Genomic DNA, 12998 nt, shown 5'->3' with positions numbered 1-12998 from the left:
GCTCCAATATGAGTGGCCTTTGAATAATCATGATAATGATAATAGCTAGTGCTTTAAGGTTTGCACAGCGTTTTGTATATATCACCCCAAAAAGGAAAATATCTGGAGATATAGACTGAAAATGATAGTTCAGATTTGTCGTGTTGACAGTGTATTGACTTCCTCAGATTTCCTTGAATTCAAATAAAGGTATCATTCATTCACTGCTTTCACAATCACTTTCACAGAGTCACAGTAGACCGACCCACATTCTGCAGTAGGATCGATATCATTCTGATTACAGTATTGTTTTCTGAACAGTAAGTGAGTAGCAAGATGGATAGGGTAGGATGATTGCCCCACAGTCAGTCCACAAGCATCTATTAGGCACCCACTACATGTCAGGACCTGTGCCCAAGTGATGGAGAGACAAAGACAGATGACAAGAGGCCCATGCTGGCCAGGTCCTTGTTTCTTGGTTTTTAGGATGTTTTTTGGCTATGTAGGATGAAGCATAGTTTAGGGGTTCTAGAGACATGTTAATTAGAGAGATAAGGTGAATGTTGACTTACTCATCTTCAATCCAGACATCTCTTTCCCAAAATCACTGTGAGTCCCAAAAGAGAATGGATCACTGGGTGAGAAGTGGAGGGGGTGGGTAGTGTTTCTGGGTTTGAATCTGGAGGGTGATCAATATACCATTATAGACCCAGATGTTGTCTGACCAGGGCAAAGCACAGAGGAACCATTACCTCTTTATCCTGGAAGTTAGGCCTCTCTTAATGCAACTCAATTTTTTTAACTTTTGTTTCTTTGACATTGCATAATATCATGTTGAGCTTGGAATCTGCTAAAACACCTAGATCTTGATGGCTTCCCCTCCCCACCCTGCTTATGACTCTAGACTTCAAATTCATGTGTGTGGCTGTCTCATCCTGATAGTTCTCTCAGTGCCTGAGGCCCCTCACTATCGAACTCTAGAACGTCCTACCTCCTTGCTGCCTTTCATCTCGGAATATACCTCCACAAGTCCCATTCCCTTTGTCCAATAGCTAAGTTCCTCCTGGAGACTCTATTTGGTGAGGGGCCCAGGCCTTCATTCTCTTGCTGATCCTGTTGATAACTTTGTGGATTTCAAAATCATGACCCATTCAGACTCCACTGAGTATCTCTATCTTTAGTCCTTCTTCCCCTCTGCTTTTAAACTCCCTTTTAATTTTTCTTCCCCCATTAGAATGTAAGCTCCTAGAGGGCAAGGTCTAGCTTTCTTTTTTGCTTACATTGCTTACATTTTTTTTGCTTACATTTTGTGTCTTCAGCACTATGTGCCTAGCACATAGTAAGTGCTTAATAAATGCTTGTTTCTTCCCTCCTTCCCCATTTTTATTTGGAAAAACTCATTTTTAAATCCAAGTATACGGCTTTACATTCATTCTTATTAAGTTCTGTTTTGTTAGATTTTGCTCAGTTTTCTAGCCTGTCAAGATCTTTTTGCTTACTGAATCTGTCATCCAAATGTAATCATCATTCCCTTACCAAGTGTGTGATTATTACAAACTACAACTAGCTTTTAAATAAGCCAGGGGAAGGGGAAGAGGTAGCAAAATGAGTCTATATTTGGATCAGTATAATGTATTTTCCACAATATCTATCATATTTCATTTATATAAGCATTCATACTTTGCAATTCAGGAAAAGTATTATGTCCACTTTACAGATGAGCCATAAAGAGGTTAATTGACTTTTCTGTAGTTGCATAGGGAGTTACTAGCAAAGATATAAAAACCTGGATCTCATGGTATACATGATTAAGTCTTTTCAGATCCATTGTTGCATAATGCTGACTGTGAAAATACACTAAATAACAAAACTGGGGATCTCATGCTTACCATTTCCATATTTCTTCCATTGGTTCATGCCATTGAGCTTCAGGCCACCCGTTCAGCCATTTGTGGTTCCAGTGGGACCTATTGCTTAAATTAGGAAGCCCATGTGCTGTCCATCATTTGGGACCCTCGCAACACCTCTTCAGAACACATTTGTACTCTCGTATCATGAGATCATGCAGGGAGTTAGATGCACATCCTTCTTTCTGACTCATACTTCAAATGACCACTAGCTTCTGCTCTTTTCTTTTTACTGTGGACCATTGTTGCACTATATAAATCAAGATAGGTAGCACTATTAAACTAGACATTTCTGCCCTGATCTTCATGGACAGCTTTGCAAAATGTGGGCACACACATATATTCATTCAGCAAACCCTTACCAAGTACCTTCCATGTTCAGAGAAGGAGGCACCTGGGGGAGGTATATGAGTTAAATAAGACAGTATTATTGGCCTAAAATATACATGTCCTCCTTTTAGGATGCCCAAATTTTTGAAATTAAGTTATGGCTTCTTTTATTAAAAGGATAAATTTCCCATTTGTAGAATCAAGGATCATGTATCTAGTGCTGGGATGGCTCACACTGGCTATGTTGTTAGAGGACTGTTAGGCTTAACCTAGCTACCCATCTAACAGATTGGTGGCACAGTAGATAGAGCACTGGGCTTGGAATCAGGAAGCTTCATCTTTCTGAGCTCAAATCTGGCCTCCTATACTGAATAACTCTGTGACCCTGGGCAAACCATTTAACTCTATTTGCCTCAGTTTCTTCATCTGTAAAATGAGCTTGCAAAGGAAATTGCAAACTACTCCAGTATCTTTTCTAAGAAAATGACAAATGGGGTCATGAAGAGTCAGACACAACTGAACTACAACAGCTACCCTTCAGGAGCTTGAACTCAAGGTGCAAAGAGAAAACACGTCCATGATTAAATATATTTTATTTCATTAGTTCCTTATGAGTGGTGCTGCAAAGACATGCTAAAGGAAGTTCTGTGGAAGAAGTGGCATTTGAACTAGATCTTGAAGGATATGAGGATGATAGTCCAATAAAGGGAGGGAAACAAGAAAGCTAAAAATTCAGTTAAGTTTAGATGCACCAGTTCTGAATTAACATCAATAGAATTGTATTCCTAAGGGTTCCTTTATTTTTTTTCCATTGGAGGAGAGAAAGGTGAGAGAGAGAAAAAAATCAATTCAAACATGGAAAATAACATAAAAAAGAGATTAGAACTCAGATATAGAAAAAAAATTCAAAAGCACAGGGTTTCTTAATCTTTGTTTTTGTCACAGACCCCTTTGGCAATCTGTTGAAATTTATGGACCCTTCACAGAATAATATCTTTAATGTATAAAATAAAATATGTGAGATTACAAAGGAAAGCAAAGGTAAGTCAAAATAAAGATGTGGCTTTCCCATCCATGTTCATCCTAATTCATGGTCCCCTTGGGCATCTGTGGACCCTAGCCTAAGAACCACTGCATTAGCAATTGAGTTCCTTTTGTGTCTGATAGAAAAAGAAAAGGGTCAAGAAGTAGGATCTTGCTTGTAAGTCACATTAATTTTCTTCCTAGGTGACTATTTAAAGTTTCACATCTTGATAATTCAACTTTCTTTTGAAACTAAATCTTTAAATCATGCACCCACCAGACCTAAAATTTTCTGAACATAGTTGTCCAGAAATTACTGACTCCCTTGTGGACTTTTAGTCTTTCGGCAACACACATGGCTTGCATACTCTGGATAGTTAAGGCTGCTCTTGTGACTTATTTTTATTGATTGTATGAATGGTGATGAAAAGGAAATGTGTTGAATTTGCAAAAGATTTTTTAAAATGCCTTGTAGTGACCCAACACCTCCAGTTGTATGCTTGCTCATAAAGAGCAAAAATGAAAGGATTTGTCCAAATGTGTGGCATAATATGGTAGTAATAGAAGGGCTTTTATCTCTCATCATAAAGAGCACTAGAGCAAGAGGATTAGGGGAAAACTCTTTGAAAATCAGAGCTCATGTTATTGCTACTTGATGGACTAACAATTTAGATCTAATTGATCACGGCATTAATTATCCATAATCTCTACATACATGGGGAGCCTTGTGGGATATTTCTAATCAAATTAAAACTAATTCAAAGCCATCTCAGATTACAGAATGTTTTGTCTCTCTTTTCGGCTAGGAGAGTCAGGGGAAATGTACTGCTTATTACAGGCTGATCTGAGTGCCTGCACTGTATAAAGGGCCTTTAATATAATCACTTTCACAGAGCTGAGGGGAGTAGTAGCCTTCTGTAATTGAGCCTAACAGAAAGGAGACTTTTTAAATTTTTAAATGAAGAAAGATTTGACAGCATATTCATTTTACCAACTCAAATTTGTGTATCTCCTAAATACTTCAAATGAGAATTCTGGGTTAGTATTATACAAACTCCAGAAATCATTGATTAGAGCTGCATACAGGATCAAGGATGCTGATGACTCTTTCTCATGCTTAGAGAAAACTTTAGTGTTATTTCTAGTGGATGTTAAATTAATTAAATGATGCTGATGTCTATAGAAAAAGCCCTAGAAAATAAGAGGTTTTGGGTTTTGGCTTATCCCTTAATAAATTATGTGATCTTAGAGAAATCAACCCACTTCTCTGGGATTCAAGGTTTCCTCCTCTTTAAAAATAGGAACAAAATCACTAAGTTTCCATCTCTTTCCTGAAACTGTGCAAGTTGATTTCCATTTCCTACCTCACCCCCAATTCCCATCCCTAGCTTGATACTGGAGACATCATAGTACAATGGAAACAGTGCTAGGTTTGGGGCAAGAAAATGTGGGGTTTGAATTTCATCTCAGATGATGTCAATGTAACCTTGGCAAGTCCATTAACCATTTAAAGTCCCAGTTTCATAATAAGCAAAATGGGGCTAACATCTGTCTAGAAAGATAGTTGTGAGACTCAAATGAGATAATTTAGATAAAGTGCTTTTTAAACCTAGTGATGCTAACTAAATTTTAGTTACTATTACAATGTTATTGCTAAGTATGAGGGATGAAGTTTCCTGTTTTATCTGGCCTCAAACAATGATTTAAGGCCCTGAATTATTATTCTACCACTCACCACCATCCGTCCCCAGAGAAAAGGCTAAAAGATAATAAAGGTAAGGATCCAATGGTTCCAGAAACATATTTGCTTATTTTCTGTGCATCTGATTGAAAGCAACTGGTTGGCAGCCATATAGGTGACTTTACTTTTCTCAGAAAAAAAATATTCAAACCAAAGCAGAAACAAATATTTAGGAAATGTGTAACTGAGTTCTCTTATATGATATTCCTGCCTGCGATCTGATGTTCTGGTTCACTTTCCACAAAAGAACAAATATGGGTTTGCTTAGGTACATCCCATGTTAGAGAAAGGACCCCACCTCTGTTTGAGACTTCCTATGTTTAGGCAAATGTAAGAGTAAGTTTCAATGTATGAATTACAGCATGTCTGAGTATGCCTGTGTGTGTGCATGTGTGTGCATGTGTGTGTGTGTGTGTGTGTGTGTGTGTGTACGTGAGAGAGAAAGAGAGAGAGAGAGAGAGAGAGAGAGATTTGTGCGTGTTGGGGTCAAGGAAAAGAATCCATCCCATTGAAGAAGGAATTTCTATGAGAAGCACCCTAGAATTTTAGTTTTGGGATTCTGAGTTTGAAGCATTTGAATCTTTTGATGATTCAGAAGAGAGCTTTGCAGAAAGAGATTTCCTTTTCTAAGGAAATAAGAGTTTAAAAATCCTATAAACAAAAGTGTTCTAAGGCTTCTGGGAAATAAAATACTTCTTACAAAACAATATTTTGATGAATTAAGTGCAAATGAATTGAAAACATGTGGATTAATTTTTCTTTAAAAAGCACATGGGTTTAAAAGTTGCAGAGGGAAAAATTGCTTTGCAAAAGACATTCCAGGCTTTGGCAAGCCCAAATAGAAGAGACAGTTGTATTTTCTTCCCTAATAAATTGCAATGTACAAATTCACCTCAGTTCAACAAACAAGAGGCTTCTTCGAGCAAGGCACCATGCTAGATGCTGGAGCTACAGTGCTAAATAATGACCAATTCCTGGTCTCAAGTTACTTATTGTCAATAAAGGGGTTATGACAAATGAGCACAATACAAGAAAGAATGGGCTGAGGAAAAGAAGAGATCAGGGAAAAAGTACAATAAGAAATTTGAGGAGGGAGAGATGCTTTTTAAGTGGGGGGAAATTGAGAAAGGTGATAGAAAAGAAGTTAGCTGTACTTTGAAGGATTTAATTACAGTAAGGCAGAAGAGTATATTCCAGGCATGCTCACAGCCAATATGGAAGGTCAGAGGGGGAACAGAGACTGGCAACAGGTAGTAAGTAGTCCATTTTGACTAGAGCCAAAGTTAATGAAGAAGAGTTGCATGAGATTAAGCTGGAAAGAGAAGGAGGTGCAAGATTGAGACTAATAGGCCATATTCATCACTCATAGTCTTTATCAAGAAAGACTTCTTTATCAAGAAAGGGAAGTGTACCAATCTTTTCTCTGAGTCTGATTGCTCTTTGTACTTAATCTGAGTATAATAGCTTCACACACACTTGCCCCCTCCCAGACATTCAGGTCATGTTATACTGAGCTGAATGTAATCTACAAGGAAAGTTTCCAGGCAACACATTATTAAATAGTGCAAAGGGGCAATTACTAATATGTGGACCATTGTGGATTTTCCTCCATGTGACTCCATATGTGAATTAGCAGTAACTGAAATGACCCTGCTCCTTATATTCATTTATATTATTGTAATGACTGTGTGTATTTTTCCTGATTCTGACTATTCTACTTTTCATTATTTAATGTCTTCTCATGTTTCTCTCAATCCTTCACATTTGATTGAAGGCTTTTAAGTAGAGAATGACACCAGTGAAGCTGTATGAAGGATAGACTGCAGAAGGGAGAAACTAGAGGGAAGGAGACTAGTTCAAGTAGTATTATGAGTCCAGTTAAGAAGGGATGAATAAGAAATGAGACTTTGTGAATGGAGAGGAAGGGATGAATGCAAGACACATTTTGTAGGTAGAATCAATAGGAGTTGACACACGATTGGAACTGAAATGTGAGAAAAAGGGAAGTCAAACAAAACTCAAAGTGTTGCAGCTGAGAGAAATTGAATACTGTGGTATCCTCCAGAGAAAAATGAAAACCTATTGGGTAGGTCTGAAGGAAATTTATGGGTTCCGTTTTAGGGATGTTGTGTTTGAGATAGCAGGGAAATGACAAAATGAAGATACATTGTGAGAATCTCATGAAGCAACATACATAAATTTTTGTAAAACCTGAAGTGTATATTTGTGTGTGTGTACACATGTATACATACACACATATCATATGTACATATATGTCCAAATACATACATGTAAAGGCAATACAGTAATCTTAATACTTAGTAAACCCTGAGTTTAGCCAATCTTCTAGGAATATTATTAAAGAATTTGATAAAATATCTTATAATGTCCTTGAAACCGAAAAAGAGAGACAAGAGGCAGATGATTAGTGAAATCAGAATTGTTTTTGTGACCACTCAAAAAAAGACTTCAAGCCTAGACAATAAACAAAACAATAAATCAATATCATAATCTGTAACATTTGCCACTTGCTGAAATGTAAATTCTCAAACTGAAAATTTAACAACTTGCTCTCCTAAGCCAGTACAAACTGGATCCATCTCACAAATGCATTTATCAAGGCATTGGCTAATTGGTTTCTTTATTTCTGATTTTCCCTTTTCTAGTACATTTCATTAATTTACTTTCCCATTTTCCTAACCAGTGCCTAAGGTCTTTGAAAATTATCACTTTAGGGGTAGCAATCCTAATCTCAGACAAAGCAAAAGCAAAGATAGATCTAATTAAAAGAGATAAGGAATGAAACTTTATCTTGCTAAAAGGCACCATTGACAATGAAGTAATATCATTACTTAACATACATGCACCAAGTGGTATAGTATCCAAATTCTTAGAGGAGAAAATTAAGGGAGTTATAGGAAGAAATAGGCAGCAAAACTATGCTAGTGGGGGACCTCAACCTCCCTTTCTCTGAACTTGATAAATCTAACCTCAAAATAAACAAGAAGTTAAGGAGATGAATAGAATTTTAGAAAAGGTAGACATGATAGACCTCTGGAGGAAACTGAATGGGGATAGAAAGGAATATACATTCCCCTCAGGGGTACATGGCACATACGCAAAAATTGACCATGTACTAGGGCATAAAATCCTTACAATCTACTGCAGAAAGGCAGAAATTGTCAATGCATACTTTTCAGATCATGGTGCAATAAAAATTATTAGTAATAAAGAACCATGGAAAGATAGACTAAAAATTAATTGGAAACTAAATAATCTAATCCTAAAGAATGAGTGGGTCAAATAACAAATAATAGAAACAATCAATAACTTCATTCAAGAGAATGACGATAATGAGACAACATACAAAAGCTTATGGGGTGCAGTGAAAGCAGTTCTTAGGGGAAGTTTTATATCTCTGAATCCTGAATCTCTGAATGAATTGGGCATGCAACTGAAAAAGCTAGAAAAAGAACAAATTGAAAATCCCCAAATAAGTACCAAATTAGAAATGCTGAAAACTAAAGGAGAGATTAATAAAATTGAAATCAAGAAAATTATTGAACTAATAAATAAAACTAAGAGCTGGTTTTATAAAAAAAAAAACTGTTGGTGAATTTGATTTAAAAAAAAAAGAAAGAAGAAAACCAAATTGCCAGTATGAAACAGGAAAAGAGTGAATTCACCTCCAACGAAGCAGAAATTAAAAAAATAATTAGGAATTATTTTGCCCAATTATATGCCCATAAATTTCATAATCTTAGGGAAATGGATGAATATTTGCAAAAATATAAATTGCCCAGATTAACAGAAGAGGAAGTAAAATACTTAAATAGCCTCATCTCAGAAAAAGAAATTGAACAAGCCATCAATGACCTCCCTAGGAAAAAATCTCCAGGGCCAGATGGATTTACAAGCAAATTCTATTAAACATTTAAAGAACAATTAATTCCAATACTATATAGGTTATTTGGGAAAATAGGCTAGGAAGGAGTCCTGCCAAATTCTTTTTATGACACAAATATGAAACTAAGACCTAAACTAGGAAGAGTCAAAGCAGAGAAAGAAAATTATAGACCAATTTCTCTAATGAATATTGATGCAATAATTTTAAATACAATATTAGGAAAAAGATTGCAGCAACCTATCATGAAAATAATACACTATGACCACGCAGGATTTACTCCAGGAATGCAAGACTGGTTCAATATTAGGAAAATTATCAGCATAATTGATCATATCAACAAAACAGGTAGCAGAAACCATATGATTATCTCAATAGATAAAGTGTTTGACAAAATACAACATCCATTCCTATTACAAACATTAGAAAGCATAGGAATAAATGGAGTCTTCCTTAAAATGATAGGTAGCATCTACCTAAAACCATCTGCAAGCATTATATGTAATGGGGATAAGCTAGACGCCTTTCCAGTAAGATCAGGGGTGAAACAAGGATGTCCATTCTCACCCCTATTATTCAATTCGGTACTAGAAATGTTAGCTTTAGGAATAAGAGAAGAAAAAGAAATTGAAGGAATTAGAATAGGCAAAGAAGAAACTAAGTTATAACTCTGTGTAGATGATATGATGATTTACTTGGAGAATCCGAGAGAATCAAGTAAAAAAACTACTTGAAATAATACTTTAGAAAAGTTGCAGGATATAAAATAAACCAACATGAATCCTCAGCATTCCTGTATATTACTAACAAAGCCCAACAGCAAGAAATAGAAAGAGAAATTCCACTTAAAGTTACTGTAGACACTATAAAATATTTGGGAGTCTACTTACAAAGACAAACTCAGGAACTATATGAACACAAGTACAAAACACTTTTCACAAAAATAAAGTCAGATCTAAATAAATGGAAAAAACATCAGTTGCTCATGGTTAGGCCAAGATAATATAATAAAAATGACAATCTTGCCTAAATTAATTGACTACTTAGTGCCACACCTATCGAACTACCAAAAATTATTTTATAGAGCTAGATCAAATAATAACAAAATTCATCTGGAAGAACAAAGTGTCCAGGATATCGAGAGAATTAATGAAAAGAAATGCTAGGGAAGTTGTAGGTTGCCTAGCCATACCAGATATTAAACTGTATTATAAGTCAGCAATCATCAAAACTAATTGGTACTGGCTAAGAAATAGAGGGGTGGATCAGTGGAATAGGTTAGATACACAAGACACAGTAGTCAATGACTATAGTAATCTACTCTTTGATGAACTCAGGGATTCCGGCTTCTGGGATCAGAACTCACTATTTCACAAAAACTGCTGGGAAAACTAGAAAATGATATGGTAGAAACTGGGCATAGACCAATATCTTATACCACATACCAAAAAAAGTCAAAATGGGTTCACGATTTATTTATAAAGGCTGATACCATAAGCAGTTTGGGAGAGCAAGGAATAGTTTACCTGTCAGATTTATGGAGAAAGGAAGAATTTATGACCAAACAAGAGATAGAGAGCATCGTGAAATGCAAAATGGATAATTTTGATTACATTAAGTTGAAAACTTTTCATACAAACAAAGCCAATGCAACCAAAATTAGGAGGGGAGTACAAGATTGGAGAAGATTTTTTACAACCAGTGTCTCTGATAAAGGCCTCATCTCTAAAATATACAGGGAACTGAATCAAATTTACAAGAATACAAGTCATTTCCAAATTGATAAATGGTCAAAGGATATGAACAGGCAGTTTTCAGAGGAGGAAATTAAAGATATCTATAGTCATATGAAAAAATGCTCTAAATCACTATTGATTAGAGAAATGCAAACCAAAACAATTCTTAGGTACCACATCTCTCCTGTCAGATTTGCTAATATGACAAAATAGGAAAGTTATAAATGCTGGAGAAGATGTGGGGAAAATGGAACACTATTGCATTATGGTGGAATTGTGAACTGATCCAACCATTCTGGAAAGCAATTTGGAACTATGCCCAAAGGGCTATAAAAGTGTGCATACCATTTGACCCAGCAATACCACTTCTAGATCTATATCCCAAAGAGATCATACAAGTTGTGGTATATGAATGTAATGGAATATTATTGTGCTATTAGAAATGAGAAGCAAACAGACTTCATAATAATATGGAAAAACTTATATGATCTGATGCTGAGTGAGGGGAGCAGAACCAAGAGAACATGATACATGATTACAAACATGGTATCTGTGATGACTAACTTTAATGGACTTAGCTCTTCTCAACAATGCAAGGTTCTAAGACAGCTCCAAAAGACTCATGATGGAAAAAGCTATCCAAATTCAGAGAAAGAATTACAGAATCTGAATGCAGACTGAAGCAAACTATTTTCTCTTTCTCTTATTTTTTTTGGTTTTGTTTCTTATTTCTCATGGTTCATTCCATTGGTTAAAATTCTTCTTTACAACTTGACTATTGTGAAAATAAGTCTAATGTGAAGGTATATGTAGAACCTATATCAGATTACATACCATCTTGGGTGGGGCAAGGGCAGGGGAGAAAATTGGGAACTCAAAAATTTGTGGAACTGAGTGTTGTAAACTAAAAATAAAAAATAAATTTTAAAAAAGCAGAATTACTGCTTTATAACATAGTTTAAGATCTGGAAGTGCATTCACCCTTCATCCCTTCCTTATTTCCTTTGATATTATAGATCTTTTATTACTCCAAATGATTTTCTTATTTTTGTATTTTTTTTGTCAGGGCAATTGGGGTTAAGTGACTTTCCCAACGTCACACAGCTAGTATATGTGTCAAGTGTCTTGAGGCCGGATTGGAACTCAGGTCCTCCTGACTCCAGGGCTGGTGCTCAACTCACCGAGCCACATAGTTGCCCCCTACTCCAAATGATTTTCAAAATGATCTTGAGAGGCTTGAACAATGAGACAAATTAACGAGAGAGAATTTCATAAGGGGCTAAATATAAAATTTCAAATTTGAATTTAAAAGATCAATTTCATAAGTTGAAGGTGAGGAAAGCATGTCAAGATAAAAGTTTCTTCGAAAAACGTCTGACATTTTTGGTGGACTGAAAAATCCACATAGGCCAACACTGTGATATGGCTGCAAAGCTAATCCTGACCCTAGGCTTCATCTATACCCCTCTCTTCTGCCATGGCCAGATCAAACCGGTAGCACTGTTTTCATTTCTCAGTGACATATCTTAGTGTAGCAAGCACCTCTCCCATGGCTCGCTCTCTTGGAGTCAGGCTGCTATATCTCTCTCTTAGCAGTTTGGGACAGATGATAAATTGCTGTTACTAGCTTTTTTTTTTGCATTGCCTACATGACCTTCATTCCTTCTCCCATCCTCTTCCAGAAAGTCATCCTCTAGAACAAAGAAAATTTTGTAAAAGAAGAAAATTCTGCTAAAACCATCAACAGTTTGAGAAAATCTGATGTCTTATTCAATGTTCCAAACCCACAGATCCCCACCTCTGCAAACAAGCAGAGAAGATATCTTCTCATATCCCTTCATTATGGCTTGTGCAAATATATGGAAATAGGAGGTAGAATGCAGAGTTTGGAGAATAGTCAATAGTCATGAATGAATAATGGGAGTAATTTGTTTAAAAGTCTAGAAATACGGGTTTGAGCCAGATTATGGAGGACATTAACACCAGATTTAGGAGGTTCTATTTTATCCTAGATACAGTAGAGGAGCTGTGAAAAGTTTTGAGGAGGAGCAAAGCAATGTTCAAATCTATTCCTTATGAAGATTATTATGGCAGCTGTGTGAAAGATGGATTGGAATGGGGAAGAAACTGAAATCAGGAAACCCAATTCTAAGACTACTGCTATAGTCAAGGTGAGAAGTAATGGGAACTTGTACTAGAGTCCTTAGCATATGAATAGAGCTGCTATTGATGGAGATAAAACAGGATGTGGTAAATGGTTAGATTCAAGGGATGAGGGAGAGGGAGAGTCTAGGATGATTCTGAGGTCATAAACAAGAGAATCCCTGATCACTCTTCTAAACTCTAGTCTTACATTATCATCTAACTCTGCAGAAGTT

This window comes from Trichosurus vulpecula, chromosome 1, assembly GCF_011100635.1.
Source record: "Trichosurus vulpecula isolate mTriVul1 chromosome 1, mTriVul1.pri, whole genome shotgun sequence".
NCBI classification, from domain to species: Eukaryota; Metazoa; Chordata; class Mammalia; order Diprotodontia; family Phalangeridae; genus Trichosurus; species Trichosurus vulpecula.
Note: the sequence above shows the minus strand (reverse complement) of the source record.